We start from the raw sequence: 15496 nt of genomic DNA, 5'->3' as shown, positions 1-15496 counted from the left end.
AAGGTCTACTTTCAAAGCTGAGAATCAAACTTGTAATTTTAACTCCAGTGCAGAAACAAAATAGGGAAAAAAGAATTATTTGGAGCCCATGCTGGATAATTGGGAATGTATTAGGGGCAGCAGCTCCTGTAGTTATCTGCCTATCAGGAGAAAGTGAAGACATCACACAAGAGGGGTTTCTGAATGAGTAGCAACTCCTCCTGTAACAGTCCCTGAGAAAAAAACATGTGAGGCAGAGTGACTGTATTTATTTTGGCAAATCTGAGACTAGAATTTGTTTTGTTTTGTGTGTTTTATTCCCTTCATGGATCCAGATGCCAGAAGACAACTGAAATGAGCAAAGGAGATACTCATTACTGTAAGTTCTGTCTGCTACAATTGAGAACAGCTATCTGGAAATTATAAAGTACTACAGGTTGCTCCAGGCCATAAATCCTAACCCAAAGCCACGTGCAAAGCCTTGGAAAATTAAAATGCTGCAATTCGGTCTAAGCAGTCAAAAAAACTCCACCCCAGCTGCTGAGTCACTCTGACTACACAGTACACACTGTTGAAGAATATACTGCAGCACCCTGAGGAATATATCAGAGGAACAGCCAATTATTAAAGCACAATGTGTAAATGAGTTTTGCCAACTCTTCAAACAAGCTTTAGAATTATTCATAGAATCATCTGGGATGGAAAAGATCTTTAAGATCATCAAATCCAACTGTTAACCTAACACTACCAAGTCCACCACTAAATGCCATGTCTATTCAAAATAAAGGATCTCATACTGAAAACCTCATTTTTAAAAAAAATGAAAAGCTATTTATATGGCTGACTTGAGTCCATTTCAAAAGAAGCTATCCTAGTTCCCCTGGAAGACTTTGGAAATTACCCTGATGGATGCAAAGAACAATTAAACTGTTAGATCAGCAACTGATAAAAAAAAACCAAACCCAACTAATGCTAGCTCATGTGTTAGTTTATATGAAAAGATTGTAACTATTACAATTATTGTCTGACAGAATATTGACTTCCAAGAAATATGTGAAGCACAAGTAGTGAGGCACTGTCCAAGGAAGTTGTGAATAGTGCATCCCTGGCTATGCTCAAGGCCAGGCTGGACAGGGCCTTGAACAGCCTGGTCTAGTGTAAGGTATCCTTGCCCATTGCAGAGGGATTGGAACTAGATGAACTTTCAACCCTAACCCATTAATATTAGAAATATATCATAAAGTGGGGGAAACCAAAACCAAGCAAAAAAACACACAACAAACACATCCAGCACCTTCTTTCTGCATTTTTTACAAGTGTCTTTATTTGGAATCCCAGCAGTCATCAAGAGTTGTCAGTCACTTTTAATTAAGGCTTTACAGACGTATCTGGCTGGTGAAGAAACCCAAGTGGCAAGCACAAGCACCAGCTCACTGTTCATCCATGATGCTTAACCACTGTCATAACTCTGGTACTGTTTTGCAATAGGGTACTTGGCATGGATCAGAGAGAGGGTGACCCACCCAAGCCATGGCATGGATAAGGCTACTCCAGGTCTGGCTCCCTCCAGATCACACAATCCCATCAACTGCCCAGTAGGTTCAGCCCCTAGGACTCCCCCATGTACCTTCCTTGACCCACCCAAGGGCATGCACTGCATATCCCCATGGGGGGTTGGGTCAAGGGCTATGCTGGGTACAATAACCAGGCTGCAACACATGGTGCCTGCTCTATCAGCACAGACACAACCAACATTAATCCTCTGTAAGCTTTTCATGTCTTCCCAGGGAAAACATTTTAAAAAATCTTCAAACATTATTAATTAGACTTTTGTGCATTTACAAGGGCATTTACACATTTACAAGTGTCCTTCCTTTTCCAGTAACTGGCTGTGGGTGCCCTGCTCAACCACCCTGCCATTCTGGATCACTGCAATGATGTCTGAAGTCTGTACAGTTGTCAGGCGGTGAGCAATGACGATACAGGTTCGACCTTGCCGGGTGATATCCAGAGCTTTCTGAACAACTTGCACACAGATGTTGTGAAAATGCTGTTAGCACATAGATAGCCTTCACTTGTCATAGGAACCACACTTTATTTCTTACTCTTTGTTAGCACCTGAATGTATCTCCACAGATCTACAAGTCAGTGCATACGTGAGACCCTTACTCAACAGGATTTATCACTGAGACTGACCAAATAAGCATGAGATATTCAGAAGTGGGTTCTTGGGCGTCCAGTCTAGGTCAGAACACAAATACAGCATTTACCACCAAATACAGCCAATAGGAAGAATGCTGAAGAGTATCAGCTCCACACAGTGTTTTCTACTTAGTTTTGAGGGGTTCTACTTGTTTGCAGGTATGCATAGTTTCCTAGTGGTGTTCAATTCACAGCTTGCAGCTTGAAAAGCTACAGTGATGTTGTTTCATAGCTGAATATTTTTGCATTGATTTTATTCTACAGAAAGCAACTAGCCATGTACATAGGTATAGATATATATTTCCATTAATAATTATTACTCACCTTTTCACTTTGTGTCAAGATCAAAGGTAGCTTCATCCAGAAGCCGAATAGCAGGATTACAGAAACAGAGCATGGGCAATTGCTATTCTTTGCTTTTTGTCCCTCAGAAAGTTGTGTTCCTTTCTCACCCACAGGGTTATTATATCTCTGAATGTTAAAAATTCAAAAAAGAAAGCCTGTGAATAATCTTTGAGAAGGAAGATAAGAAAAGTTTTATGTGTGGTTACAAGAATGATTAGTTATTTCCATCTTGAAAGAGGAGAATAGTGCAAGTTTTAATGAAGCTAAGGTTTTATAAACAACTCTAGCATGAACAGTTATATGTACAGCCACACATATTTATACCTGGCCTGAAAATGTACTTCTCCAAAGACTGGATTAGGTCTTGAATAAGTACCACCAGGGATACAGCACTGAGGTGTCCACACACATCTGGCCTATTGTAAGTATATGGTCGTAAGAGTAACTAGAGATTTAATGATTACTGATACGCACAGGAAGAAACTGATCCTGCAATACTTGGGAATAAAGTCATCAATGAAGATTAAATATTTTTCAGCATGATTACATCATTTTCAAGTTACACAGAACTACAGCAAAAACAATCGTAGCTTTTTCCTTGTTAGAACCAAATTCTTGGCAGGCATGAAGGTGAAATGCCATGTCATTCGCTTTTGATTTATTGCCCCTTCATATTTGTTGAGAAAAACTTTCTGTTCCATCCAATTAGAAATAGAGCATTTAGTTTTACTGAATTATTTTAGAAAAAAAAAAATAAATTGTCTTTCTTGGAGGAACTTAGGAAGTTTCTGTTCTCAAAGGAAAAAAATATATAAAATAAGAGGACTTACTTGTACATAAAGTGTCCTCTTACTTCCTCCCCTCATATTCTGCTGTCACCACTATATTAATTGGAACAATCACTTTTTTTGAACATACTGGGAAGGTTTTTAAGCTTTAAACACACATTTTTAAAACTCTATACTTCCTCCTATGAAGGGAAACAAAGATGTCAAATTTCATCTACTTAAGTTAGCATTACTTGAATTTCTCCACATGATTCCAAACATCTAATCTCACTGTAAAGAGAAGATCACCATCTCATTCTTTCAATGAAGCTATGAATATTTGCTGTTTTAGCTGCTTCTTCAACTTTGTCCTAACCACCCTACTGTTGTCTCCGTATTGAATGTTTTCAGCAATGCTGCAGTCAAACAAAATGTGCCTCTGTGACACCAGGCCCAGTCTGGACCTCAGCCATTGTATATGAAAAGATCTGGTATCGAATCCATCTGCTAAGCAGAAAAAACATCAGAAAAAATGATGCAAAGTTGACTAGAGAGCTTATCCACAGACACTTGCTGTAAACAGGAAACACGAATTGTAAGAGGAAGCCTATCATATGTTAGATTCCCAGCTGAAACCAAGTAAATTTTGCATGCAAAATGGAAAAGAACCAACAGTATAGATGAAATATTTCCTTTCATTAGTTTTTAATTTTGTATGTGTGTTTGCTTCCATTTTCCAGCAGACAGAAGCAGAGGGCAGATCACAGGCTCTTCCTTGCAGACCTTCCAGCCCTAATCACCACAAGAAGCACAGTGAACCTCATGGGAAAGCCTATCCTTAAGAAGCTTTAACACACCCAAAATATTTTCAGCTGTAGGCCTTTAACTCAAAACTGCCAAGGAGGCTTCTTTGGACTTTCTATACCCATTAGCAGGGATTGAATCAAAAGCCCATTGCTAACTTCTGACAGTGTTGCAGCAGCATCCCTGTAGGGTTGTATTTGTGCTATGTGAAACATGTAGCTATGTCCCTAACATGTGAATTGACAAGGACATGAAGACTTACACATCGACAAGCAAGTTACTTGAATGTTATGCCCCTATATGACCAGACTGTGAGCAGCTTTGAGGAACAACAGTCTGACACAGTCATTCTCTTCCCCAGTGAGATCTGTGCCTTGAGCCAGCATGCTGTGCCAACATAGGTGCCAATGCTGGTACATGTGGTGTGTTCACAGGGCAAGCAAGGACAGGGGTCTTGAGGTTGTCTACAGCTCCACTAGAGCCACCATCTCAGTAACATGCACATCTGAAAAAGGCATCTTAACAGAGATATTACCAGGACTGCTTAAAGCATCTGAAACCTGGGAAGATAAAGATTCTGTAGATATAATTGTGTTAATAGCCACATGTCTACCTTTACCACTTGTCCTTCCACAGGGTTATAAAATCTCTCTAAGAGCTGAATACATGTGCTTTTGTCACAGCTGCTACTTCCTACTAATGCCAGAGTCTGTCCTTTGTTATCCTTCACACTGAATCCTTGCAAGACTTGAACTTCTGGCCTTGCTGGATATACAAAATGGACATTCCTGAATTCAATGTTGCCTTCAAAATTCCTCTGAAAAGTAATGGAGAGTTCACATATTCGTACTAGCACTTATTAGTTTTAACTATAATAAGATTTCGTTATTAAGATGAGAGAACTGACAAGAAAGTTTGGGAGTGTGTTTTCAAAACTGCTTTTTAAGTTCTTTTAAATTACATACTGTATTGAGCACAGTATTATTTATGGGATGATCTTCAGATGGTAGTCACTAGGTCCTTCTGGAGAAAAAGTTTTCTGCATCTCTTGTATCTATTTTTCACTTCACCTTTGAAAAGAATACCTTTAGGCAAATAAGCAATGTTAATATTCATAATTTCTGACATATAATTGAGGCACTCAATCTATATTGATATAGACCAATAACAATCTAACATTTGCCTTCCTGATCTCACACTGCAGGTAGCACAATTGGAATGAATGTAACACAAGGTCAAGACCAGCTATTAAGATAGAGCTAAATAAATTCTTTGGTAAGTAATTTGCAGGCATGTAGGACAAGCTGTGTTTTAAAAAGCAGTGATAGTTGTTAATTAGCCATTCTAGCCAGGCTGACTTCTAAGCACAAGTGGAAGAAAGGGGTTACATATTAAGGCTATTGTCTCTTCCCTGGTGTTTGGGCTAAGAGCCAGCCCTATGTACATACTAGCAACACTGCTGCTACAGTGCTCTCACAGTAGCTGACAATCCGATTTAATGGGCTCAAACCTTTGCTTTGCTGAAGTCTTAGGCATCACTGGTATTAAAGTACAATCCATACTAGAAATATTTTAATTTAAGTCCTAATTTACTGGGTACCTTCTGCTAAGTTTTTCAACCTCTGTTCCAGAGGACCCTGGTTCAAGAAGATATGTAAGTATGTTCATAACTTTAAAGGCTGAAAATCCTGTGAATAAGCTTAAAGTATTCTATGATTCTATGGAACTGGATTATGGCTTCCTGAGTAGGCACTACCATCTAAAACCTACACAGAAAGTTAATTTTAAAGTAAGATGGATGTGCAAATGTAATCCTTTCACACCAGGTAAACTGAAAGCATTTCATGCAGAAATTTGGCAAATACTGAGGTGAGTTTCCTTAATGACAATTTTGGTGTAACGTGGTTTTTGTCATTTTTTTTTTTGTGTTTTTTTTTTATCTTGTTCTTGGTTTTCATATTGCTGTTGTCCCCACTCTCTCCAACTTTAGAGCAAAATAGATTATTCATTAAGTTAGTTTTAACTTCACAGGAGCACATTTTTACTTGTTAATAATATGGTCCATTAAAAAAACAAAAAACGTTCATGAGTCAGTACTACTACTTTATATGATGTCTATCTTTTGTGACACCCTAATATGAATACAATTGCAGACAATAAATATTACTAAATCAATTTTTTTCAATATTTTTCTTGGGAAAAAACCCAAACCAACAAAAATCCCACAAAAAAGCAGCCAAAAATCAAGCCACAAAACAAAACCATCCCAAAACAAACAAAACCAAACCCTCAAGCCCCACCACCAAAACACATTCCCCCCCCCCCCCAAAAAAAACAAAACCCTCAAGCCAAAACACCCATCCTTACCAGTTTTTCACCTTCTTCACTGTAACTGTCCATTAGAGATTTTCTGTCCAAATGTTTAAAAATTCTTTGGGTTGACAATTTAGCTTTGCCATAATCTGGTGCTAGGGAAGTAGACTGACCAATGTTTATAGCTGCAGACATGATGGAAGAGTAGCCTCTAAAAAACAAAAGACAAAGCATCATTAGTTTCAGATAGGACAATGAACTGTTTTCCTCTTGTGCAAAACAAACCTTCAGAGTGAATGTTTTTAGCATCTTTAGATTATGACATTTCTAGAGCTCCCCACCCCCCAAAATGTCATCCAGTATTAGTAAGTTCTAGTTGCTCCTAAAACTACTTTATCGATGAGCAGTGGTGTCACATCACTTCTCTATGTAACACCCTCTGCCTGGAAGAAACATTAAATAGCAAATACTTCTACAGAGTAGGTGTGCTGAGCTTGCTGCTCACTCCAGCTTCTCCACTGCCCATGCATTTGCTGTTTTACTGCCCAAATAAGCACCTTTCCCAAAAGAACCCTTCAGGCCAAACCACACTCCCAACCAGACAGAATTCCTGGATCTATATGCCCCATTACCTCTGTAAACTGAGGAAACTGCATGCATTGAACTCCCTATCCTACCCACCATTTATATATATATATTTTTCATTTTATAAAGTATACTCACACAAATACATGTTCAAAGTCACTCAGACAATGGGCAGTGAGCCATGTCCCAAATCTGAAGACGGCTACTAGTCTGCAGACTGAGCCACTCCATAGGTAAATCCATATAAAGTAGCTTTTTTCAGAGCATCTCTGATAAAGGAAGAGACTTCTCATAAATAACTTGTAAAACAGAAACAAGAGACACTGGCCAGGGGGTGGCCAAATTTCTGGATTGAAGTTCTCATACAACACAGCTTCCCCCCCAAAAATACTTCAGATCAACCCAGAACACAGGCAAACCCACAAGCAACACCACCCAGCCCGTAAAAGCCCACAACACTGTGACATGGAACTGCCCTGAAGACAGAAAGCAATGGGATTCTTCGTTCTCAGTTATGCTCGCCTGAATCCCTTCCTTTGCTTTTCCATAGCAGGGCCAGTCACTAGAGCAGTGCTTTTGTGTATTTTTTTACTTGTTTGTTTACTTACCACATATGACCCATTTTAATTAGAAAGCAACAGGCTCCAGTCCAGCCTAAGAGCTGCCTGTGGGCATTTGTCAGTTCTTCCCATCCAAGCAGAGACCTCTTGTCCCAGTTCAGAGCAGGAACATACTGCTGGGTACCCCTGCAGGGATTCAGACTAAGCCTCTATTTCTCAATCTGTGCTCGTGGAGAAGTTTCATTTTGTGCACACTTTAATCAGAGTCTGGAAGACTCTCTGCCCTCATGGTTTATGGTGCTCTCTGAGGAAATAGGAACACCTTTCTAGTCCAAGCTGTAAAGAGACCTTTGACAGTCCTGCCTATATCTGGGGTATTACCAGTTCATCAGACATTGAATTTTAACACTGTTTTGGCCAAGGACAGATTATGCAATACACTATTTTCAATTCCTTCTTTTACATTAGTTACATTGAAGCAGGAAACAAATTACATTTGGGGCTGTCCTGTTCAAATAAAATGGAGTTACAAAAATCCAGCACCCTTGATGATTTGAATGTGTTTCAGTGAAGACAAGTCAGTGGAATGTAGCAGGTCAAACATGGGAAACACACGAACTTCTTTCAAGGTTTCAAAGTCATGAGAGGAATAAACTGATTTATGTTATAAAGGGCGTGGTATGGGAGTTAGCTAGTATCAGTGCAACTCTACTGGAGTGAATGTATGTACAATACCCTAGGCACACAAACCCAAAATATTTTGTCTTTACACATATGCAGAGAATGCAGTTTATAAGGTGCTTGCATAATGAAAAGGCAAATCTTGTAAATGTTGTTTCACTCCGCATTTAAGAACGTATATTGAAATATACCAAGTGAACAAATTTCTAAACTATGTAAACAACTGCCGATACCCTTCCCAATCTTTTGGATGTTGGATAGTTTGCAAGAAATGTGAATAAATCTGAAAGGCCAAAATGTACAAAGAAAGAACTATTAAAGAAAAAAACATCCCACCTATATGGACCATTCAAACTGGCAACGTATCTTTCATAAAATACTTCTTTGGTCCGTGAAGTTCTTATGTTTTCAACTGTTTCTGTTGAAATCTAAATTGGAACATAAAACAAACAGGAGGCAATTCCTTACAACTGCAATCTATAACATACCTCCTAAACACTCAAATCTCTTTTCTAGCATTTATTATTTTAGCTCAGAATGTGCTTGCTTTAAAGAGGAGCCGGAGGTCTATCACCAGTGAAGGAAACCTCACAATAATGAAATTATTCACCCCATGGTCAGAAGACAAGGCTGGGCTGAAGCCAAAAATACAGTTGAGTTCAGAACCTTGGGCTAGCACGCAGCAAGTGTCAGCAGTCCCCACCCAAACCTGTGGGCTGTGATCTCAATGAATTAAACCTCTAATAAAATAGGATCAAACCCCAGTCGTTTGGACAGTTTGCACTTTTACATGGACTACTTCTGTCTCCTGGAAGAGTGCTATCAGTTAAATAAAGGCTGTACCCTCAAAATCTTCAGCACATTAGTGGTTTGGCATTCCATCATAAAATGCAGTGTCAGGGCTTGGTGGCTCAGCTCTGGAACACTTCGGGCCCCAACACAGATCAGTGCAGAGCTATGCTGCTCACCCTAGGCGTGAGGCACACCAGTGCTGCGGCTACTGCTGTTACAGCTATCCCTGCCCAGCAATTTCTATACGGGCTTTCAAATGCATTTTTATAGCCTAATTTACAGATGGTTTGTGTTATCTATGTTTTGCTTTTGTTGGGGATGTGTAAACATTCCCTTCATCCCCCACTCTGTCCTGAAATCTTCCCCCTTCATCTATCTTGGATAATTGAGTCAGCTGTAATGCTACAATGTTATCCTTAAAAGTGATCTCACACCATAACCCTGCAGTTAAAATTGGAGAATTTACTCTTCCAGCCTCTTCCGAAGCTTTTGCAGCATGACCAGGCATAGAGCTAAGGCTCACTGCATTTGTAGCAACAAGGAATGGAATGCACACCAGGACAAGCAAAGTTAACTGCCAGCTGTAGACAAAAGTAACAATGATGGCAGTCAAAAGGGGAAGGACAGTCACAGCCATCAGTCCAAGTCAGCTTCCAGTTGCCTAAGAAAACCCCAGAGCCCCTCAAATATTAGTCATTAGATTTTGTTACTTATATCACCACTTCAAACTACTATATATTCAGGGCCAGCAGTACAGCTGGAAATGAAACCATTGAGTGGTCACATGCGTGGACATCATGCACCTAGATGTAGCTGTTCTAGACATTCCTCATACCTGCCAGCATTCAGGCCTTCAAGCCAGGTTAAAGCAGTCTAAACAGTTGGTCATGACAGCTACTTAATGAAATATGTATCTGGGACTTTTCACGCTATAGAAGGCATAGAAGACTGTCACAGTAGAGCAGGTTGGCAACTGGGTACCCAGCATCAGGTAAAAGGGGCTTGAAGATGACCTAGTTCCAACCCCCATGCCATGGGCAGGGACACCTTCCACTAGACCAGGTCGCCCCAAGCCCCATCGAACCTGGCCTTGAACACTGCCACAGATGCGGCAGCCACAGCTTCTCTGGGCAGTCTGTGCCAGTGCCTCATTCGTTGACTTGTCCCATTAACGCTGCTGGAAACTATTCATCCTCAGGTTCTCACAGTGCTGCACCTGGGGTTTGGCTCTCCAAATAAAACCCTGCATTTGACCACCCTGAAGAAATGCTTTATCTCTGTGGGATAATGAGTGGGAAAGATGAACTCATACTGAAGAAATAACTGTCTCCTCCAGCCTGTGTAACCTTTCCATAAGAAAATTTTAAAATGAGAGATGATTAGCATCCAGCACCAGGGTGAGCTCTGATCTGCAGAAAAAAAAAGCTGAAAACAGCCCTGTGGAAACAGTTCATCTTCCAAAATTTGGCTGGACAAAAATCCTTGGGCGGGAAGCAAAAAATTGTTCTCTATTTTGCCAAAGACTTTCCTGCCATGAAAAATAGTAATAATTAAACCAATGACAAAGTGAATTCTTGTTGAATGTTTTAGGGGCTGCACATGAATACGGATTTGGAAACTTCAGCCAGTGCAGCATGAGGTATGGTACTTACTTATTGACACTCTGTAGTGCTCCAGACAACACAGTAGCTTTGGAAACCAATTTGTGCCCTTAGCTGGCTTTTGTAGTGAGGGAACCCTGTGCATCCCTTCTTTCTACTGCCCTGATAAGGTGATACAGTTCAATGCCACTGAAGCAAACTGGAACTTTAAAAGATGAAAACAACTAAGTTTTGTCAAAGACTATTTTCTCACTACACATCCATAAGGAAGGAGGACAGGAGAGAGAAACAAAAGTCTCTATCTATGGAGACTGAAAAATGTAGAGATTTAAAGGGTTTTGTTGTACAGATTTGAAGGAAACAAAGACATCTTAAAACAAACCAGTAAACTTTTCCCCAGCAAGCCCTGCAGTGATTTCCCTCTTGCCCCCCAGGAGAAGGGAAGAAACAGAGACATTTGGCAGACTGTGGGGACCTCGGATGAGGTGAGCAGTAGGAAGAATTGTGTAAAATTTGCCATACTTTCCTGTGAATGTCCAGTGTCCACCTGTCCCATATCAGTTCCTGAGACATTCCCTCCCTTGGCCATCATCTGCCCTGGTGATCCTTATTAATGTTGGGCAATTTCTCACTGTTTGGTCTGCTCGCGTGAGAAGCATAACTGCCAGGGATAGGAAGAAGCATTCTCTTTATTAAGATTGGTAAGGGTCTGCATCATCTGCGCAAGCCACCTTTTCATAGTGCTCAGGTGACACCCACCATAAGGCGTAAAAACCTGGGGTCCACTGATTCTGGTCCCCAGCATATATGCAGATTCCATTTTGCATGGTGAAGTGGTCTATGCTTATTATATACTTCGCTTAAAGACTTGCACAGACAGAAATGAAAGGTATGTGAACGTCTGCTGGATTTTTGATAGCTGTCATAAACTATCAGCTGGAAGACCATTTCCAAGGTGTCAACAGCATACTATCTAAATGTATCTTCCAGTTTGTGAGGCAGATTCACTACCTTGTGTAATCTCATTATCCCTTACCAGTTGCAATCAATATTTCTAAGAAAAAAAAATGTAAAAAATATACAAAAGAGAGTCAGCATACCCCTTTGACTTGGGAAGCTTCTGTAGCAAGCCATGTTAACAGAACACCAACAGCATTTTTCTGATCATCATACCATCAAGAAAAGGCATCAATTTTTGTTTCAAAAAATTACATGTTCTTACCATATTTCAGATTTATCAGGATTAATAATAAAGTTAACATTTCCAGCTCAGATAGTATATGAGGAAAAGGAAGTACAAGTCATGTGGCTAACTGCATTATTTTTCCTTTGTAGTCAGCATCTTCCAAGATGCGAAAGCTTAAAAAGAGAAAGCTTAAAAAACATTATTCTATTGTGAACACCTAATTGTTTACAATCAAAGTGTTATGAGCTGTGATGTTTTTATGTATGTGTCTATTTAGAAACTTTTATTACAAACCCCTTTTACTCAGTCCTTTCTTGGGCCTGAAGAAATTAGCTATTCTCTTCTTAAATGCTAATTATTCCATTAACTATAGAAGAGCAATTGCTCATCTATATTTGTATGTACATACAGAAAGTGAAGCTCTTTTACCTCCAAAGGCTATGGCAAGGTTTTTTTAATCACTAATTTATCATCTCAGATGTTTCTGTGAAGACACAGGTTCTTGTCCCCAGTGGGTCTGTGCGGTGCCAAGTTATGCATTCTCAAAGCTTCTATGCAAGTGACATGAATTTGCACAAATTAATAGGAAAGGTTTAATATATTAACATTATTCTTTTCATGGGTAATTCTAGATTCAATAGGGTAATGTGATTTTTTTTCCAGTAGACAAATTATCACATTGTCTATTTATTATGGATTGTAGTATGCAGATTGAAATATAAATAACTAAACAGATCAGACTTAAATCTATGTATTACATACTTGCATCATGACCACCCAAGAAAGGGGATGTAAAATATTTTTTGGTCATCCTTGCATACACAGACTGTGTGCATATTAGCACGCCAGAAATATAAATGTTTGCAACAACATGTCTTCAAAATAAAACTATTTGCAGCAGCAGCACTGAGTCAAAGTGTACATGGATTAAAAGATATTCAGAAAAATCATACTTTTTCCTATTCTAGTGGTAAAAGAGACATGGTTTTGTTTTCTTTTCTCCAGACCACACCATTAAAACCCTATGTGTACCTTGTAACAGTCTGCAAAAACCACCTGGCTCTCCTGATACCCTTGCATAATTCATACCTGCTGAAGTAATGTTTTGAAGGACAAACAGTGCAGTCTCATTGTTAGTATTTCCCCAGACTTCCCAAACATGAATCCCTGGTGGAGAAAAGAGTCAGATTTTCTCATCTGATGCTTTAACTCTGTTTATAACGCACCACAACAAAATCAATGACACCAAAAAGTCTCCTACAACTCCCTTTGCATAGGTAAGTTGGGAAAAGCACCATTCGTGTTACTGGAACTCAAAACTCTCTTTTTCCACAGAAAGGAAGCAACATGGCAAAGGCAGCATAAGTTTTGTGCAATGCCTTATTCATATGCCACAGCAGCATTAGAAAATAAATCAGCCTATCTAGTCATTGGCCTCCCTACTCTGACTGCTACCAGGGACATTTACTCAGTCATACCAATGAGTTTTATGATGTGGACATCAGTGTGCAGTAACTGTTTCCTGCAATCTGTGAAGCAGTTATAAAAGGACAACAGACGATGGAGTTCACTTGATGGTATGCAAAACACTCTCTGCTATGTAAAGAGTCTGTTTTGCACTTACTTTGGCAAGAGCCTATAGACTATCAGTGTGGAATGCCAGTCTTAACTGTGGCTTTTAAGGCCAGACCCTGAAACTTTTATTTCAACCATGCTGAATCCACATTGCCTTCAGTGGCTTCTTTAAACCAACAACAAATATGGACATATGTCTTTATGTAAACACATGTATAAACCCCACATATCTTGCGGTGAACTCTGTCACTCCACTGTGTTTTTGTAAGCTCTGGTTAGTGTTTTGCTTCTCAGACTGCACTGATATAGTTACCTCAATACTAATTTCAGTATAGATCAACAGCTACATTTTATTTCACATTTAAACTGACCATCAGTGAAGGTGGCAAATTCTGTATTTCCCTTGAGCCATACTTGAAACTCATAGCTCACTGTGCATTACTACTGAAGTGAAAGGCAGGATTTTTCACTTAGCTTTTAATACATTAAAATAACTATTAGATAAATGAAAACCTACACTTAATATTGTACAGTAATTTTTCTTAAGTGCTATTGCACCTTTTCATGGTGACCGGTAGCTCCAATAACATGACTCATACCTTATCAAGAGCTGCTTGCACTATGGATTCACTCTGAGTATCTAGTGTGGATATAGCTCAATCCAGAAGAATATTGTTGGGATTTCTTGCTAGGGCATGGGCAATAGCTATTCGCTGCTCCTGTCCTCCACTCAGCTGAGCACCTCGCTCCCCTACCATAGTGTTAAACTTTTGAGAAAGGAGAAAACAAACAGAAGTTATGGGATGTCTCAAATTAAATCCTCATTGCTCTATGCGACCATAAGTACCTAGTTTCTAGACTAGAGGTATCTTTATCTGGCTGACTTGAGCAAAGACAGAAGTGCAACTACATCCAGTGGTTCCTGCTGATTGTCACTCACTTTAAAGTGGCAGTTCTCAAAGTTCATTGTAGTCTTTTACTATATAATAAATATGATCATATAATTCTTCCTGAGAAGAGGGAACCTTGGAACAGATTGACATACTAGAAATGGTACATGCTTGAGAGCGCCAAGCTCTCTGGGGTAGTAGAAGAATTTGAAATCAAGTCCTAGGTAGGCATTTTTTCCAGTTTTTAACCACAGGATCAAAAGGAAGGACATATCACCATACATTCCTGAGGATGTTTTGAATGACTGACCTCACTTCCCACCGCCACCCTGAAAGGAGTAAGAGACCTGCTGCTAGGAAAGGGTTCAAAGCTGTGAATCTCAAGCACTAGGAGAGCTCAAGCTTCCAGCTGCTAAAAACAGCCTTGGTTCTGGACATACTTATTTACTTCCACCCCCATTTTCTGCTGAATGTGCAGAGAGTTGCTGACAAAAGGTTTTTGTATTTCTAGATCTTCCCAATGCTTCCTGTGCCTCATGCACAGTACTCATGGCAGTACAGCTGTGAAGCTTCCCTTCTCCTGAGTTAAGGCATTGACATTTTTTCCAGACTTAAGCGCAAATCCGTTGAGGATAACCAACCAAAGGCACAATATTTAATTCAAAAAGTCCCTGAACTGAAAGCTACTGGAGGCTAAAAGAGTATTTTGAGAAGTTATACTACAACTGAATTCCCATTCTCTCCCTCTCAGAAACAAGACACCAGCCTAAATGGACCTTTCAGCCTTATACTCAAAAGAAGTTCATGAATTCACATCAGGCAGTCTAGATATAAAGTCAAAAGCATTGGCTTCTTGGCTGCTTGCTCAATTTCAGCATCAGAAACATCTTCCTGGCCGTAGTGAATGTTATCAGCTACTGTTACAAACAAAACAGGCTCCTGGCTCATAATACCAATATCTTCTTGTAGCCACTTTACATTAAGAGTCCAAATATCCCAGCCATCTAAGGTGATCTGAGAGGAAAAGCATATGTTAAAGAAGATGAGGAAATGTAGTCTATTAATAATAAAACAATTCTTTACTATTATTTAAGTATCAGCTACAAGAACCAAAAAGAAAAGAATTGTTGTCCTAATAGAAAACTACGCTGGGGGAGAAATTGTAACTGTAGTTTTTCCATCCACTATGCAAGCTAGAAAATGGTGAGGAGCAGAA

General features: G+C 39.6%; 1 pseudogene; it reads right to left on the bottom strand.

The window, feature by feature from the left end:
* Positions 1 to 1837: 1837 nt before the first annotated feature.
* LOC134162733 (ATP-dependent translocase ABCB1-like) overlaps positions 1838 to 15496 on the bottom strand; it is a 30303-nt pseudogene continuing 16644 nt past the window's right edge.

The sequence above is a fragment of the Pezoporus occidentalis genome, unplaced genomic scaffold (genome assembly GCF_034315485.1).
Source record: "Pezoporus occidentalis ecotype Australia unplaced genomic scaffold, CSIRO_AGI_Poc_V1 ctg103, whole genome shotgun sequence".
NCBI lineage: Eukaryota > Metazoa > Chordata > Aves > Psittaciformes > Psittacidae > Pezoporus > Pezoporus occidentalis.
The sequence above is the reverse complement of the archived record's forward strand: the minus strand, read 5'-3'. Positions and strand labels throughout refer to the sequence as shown.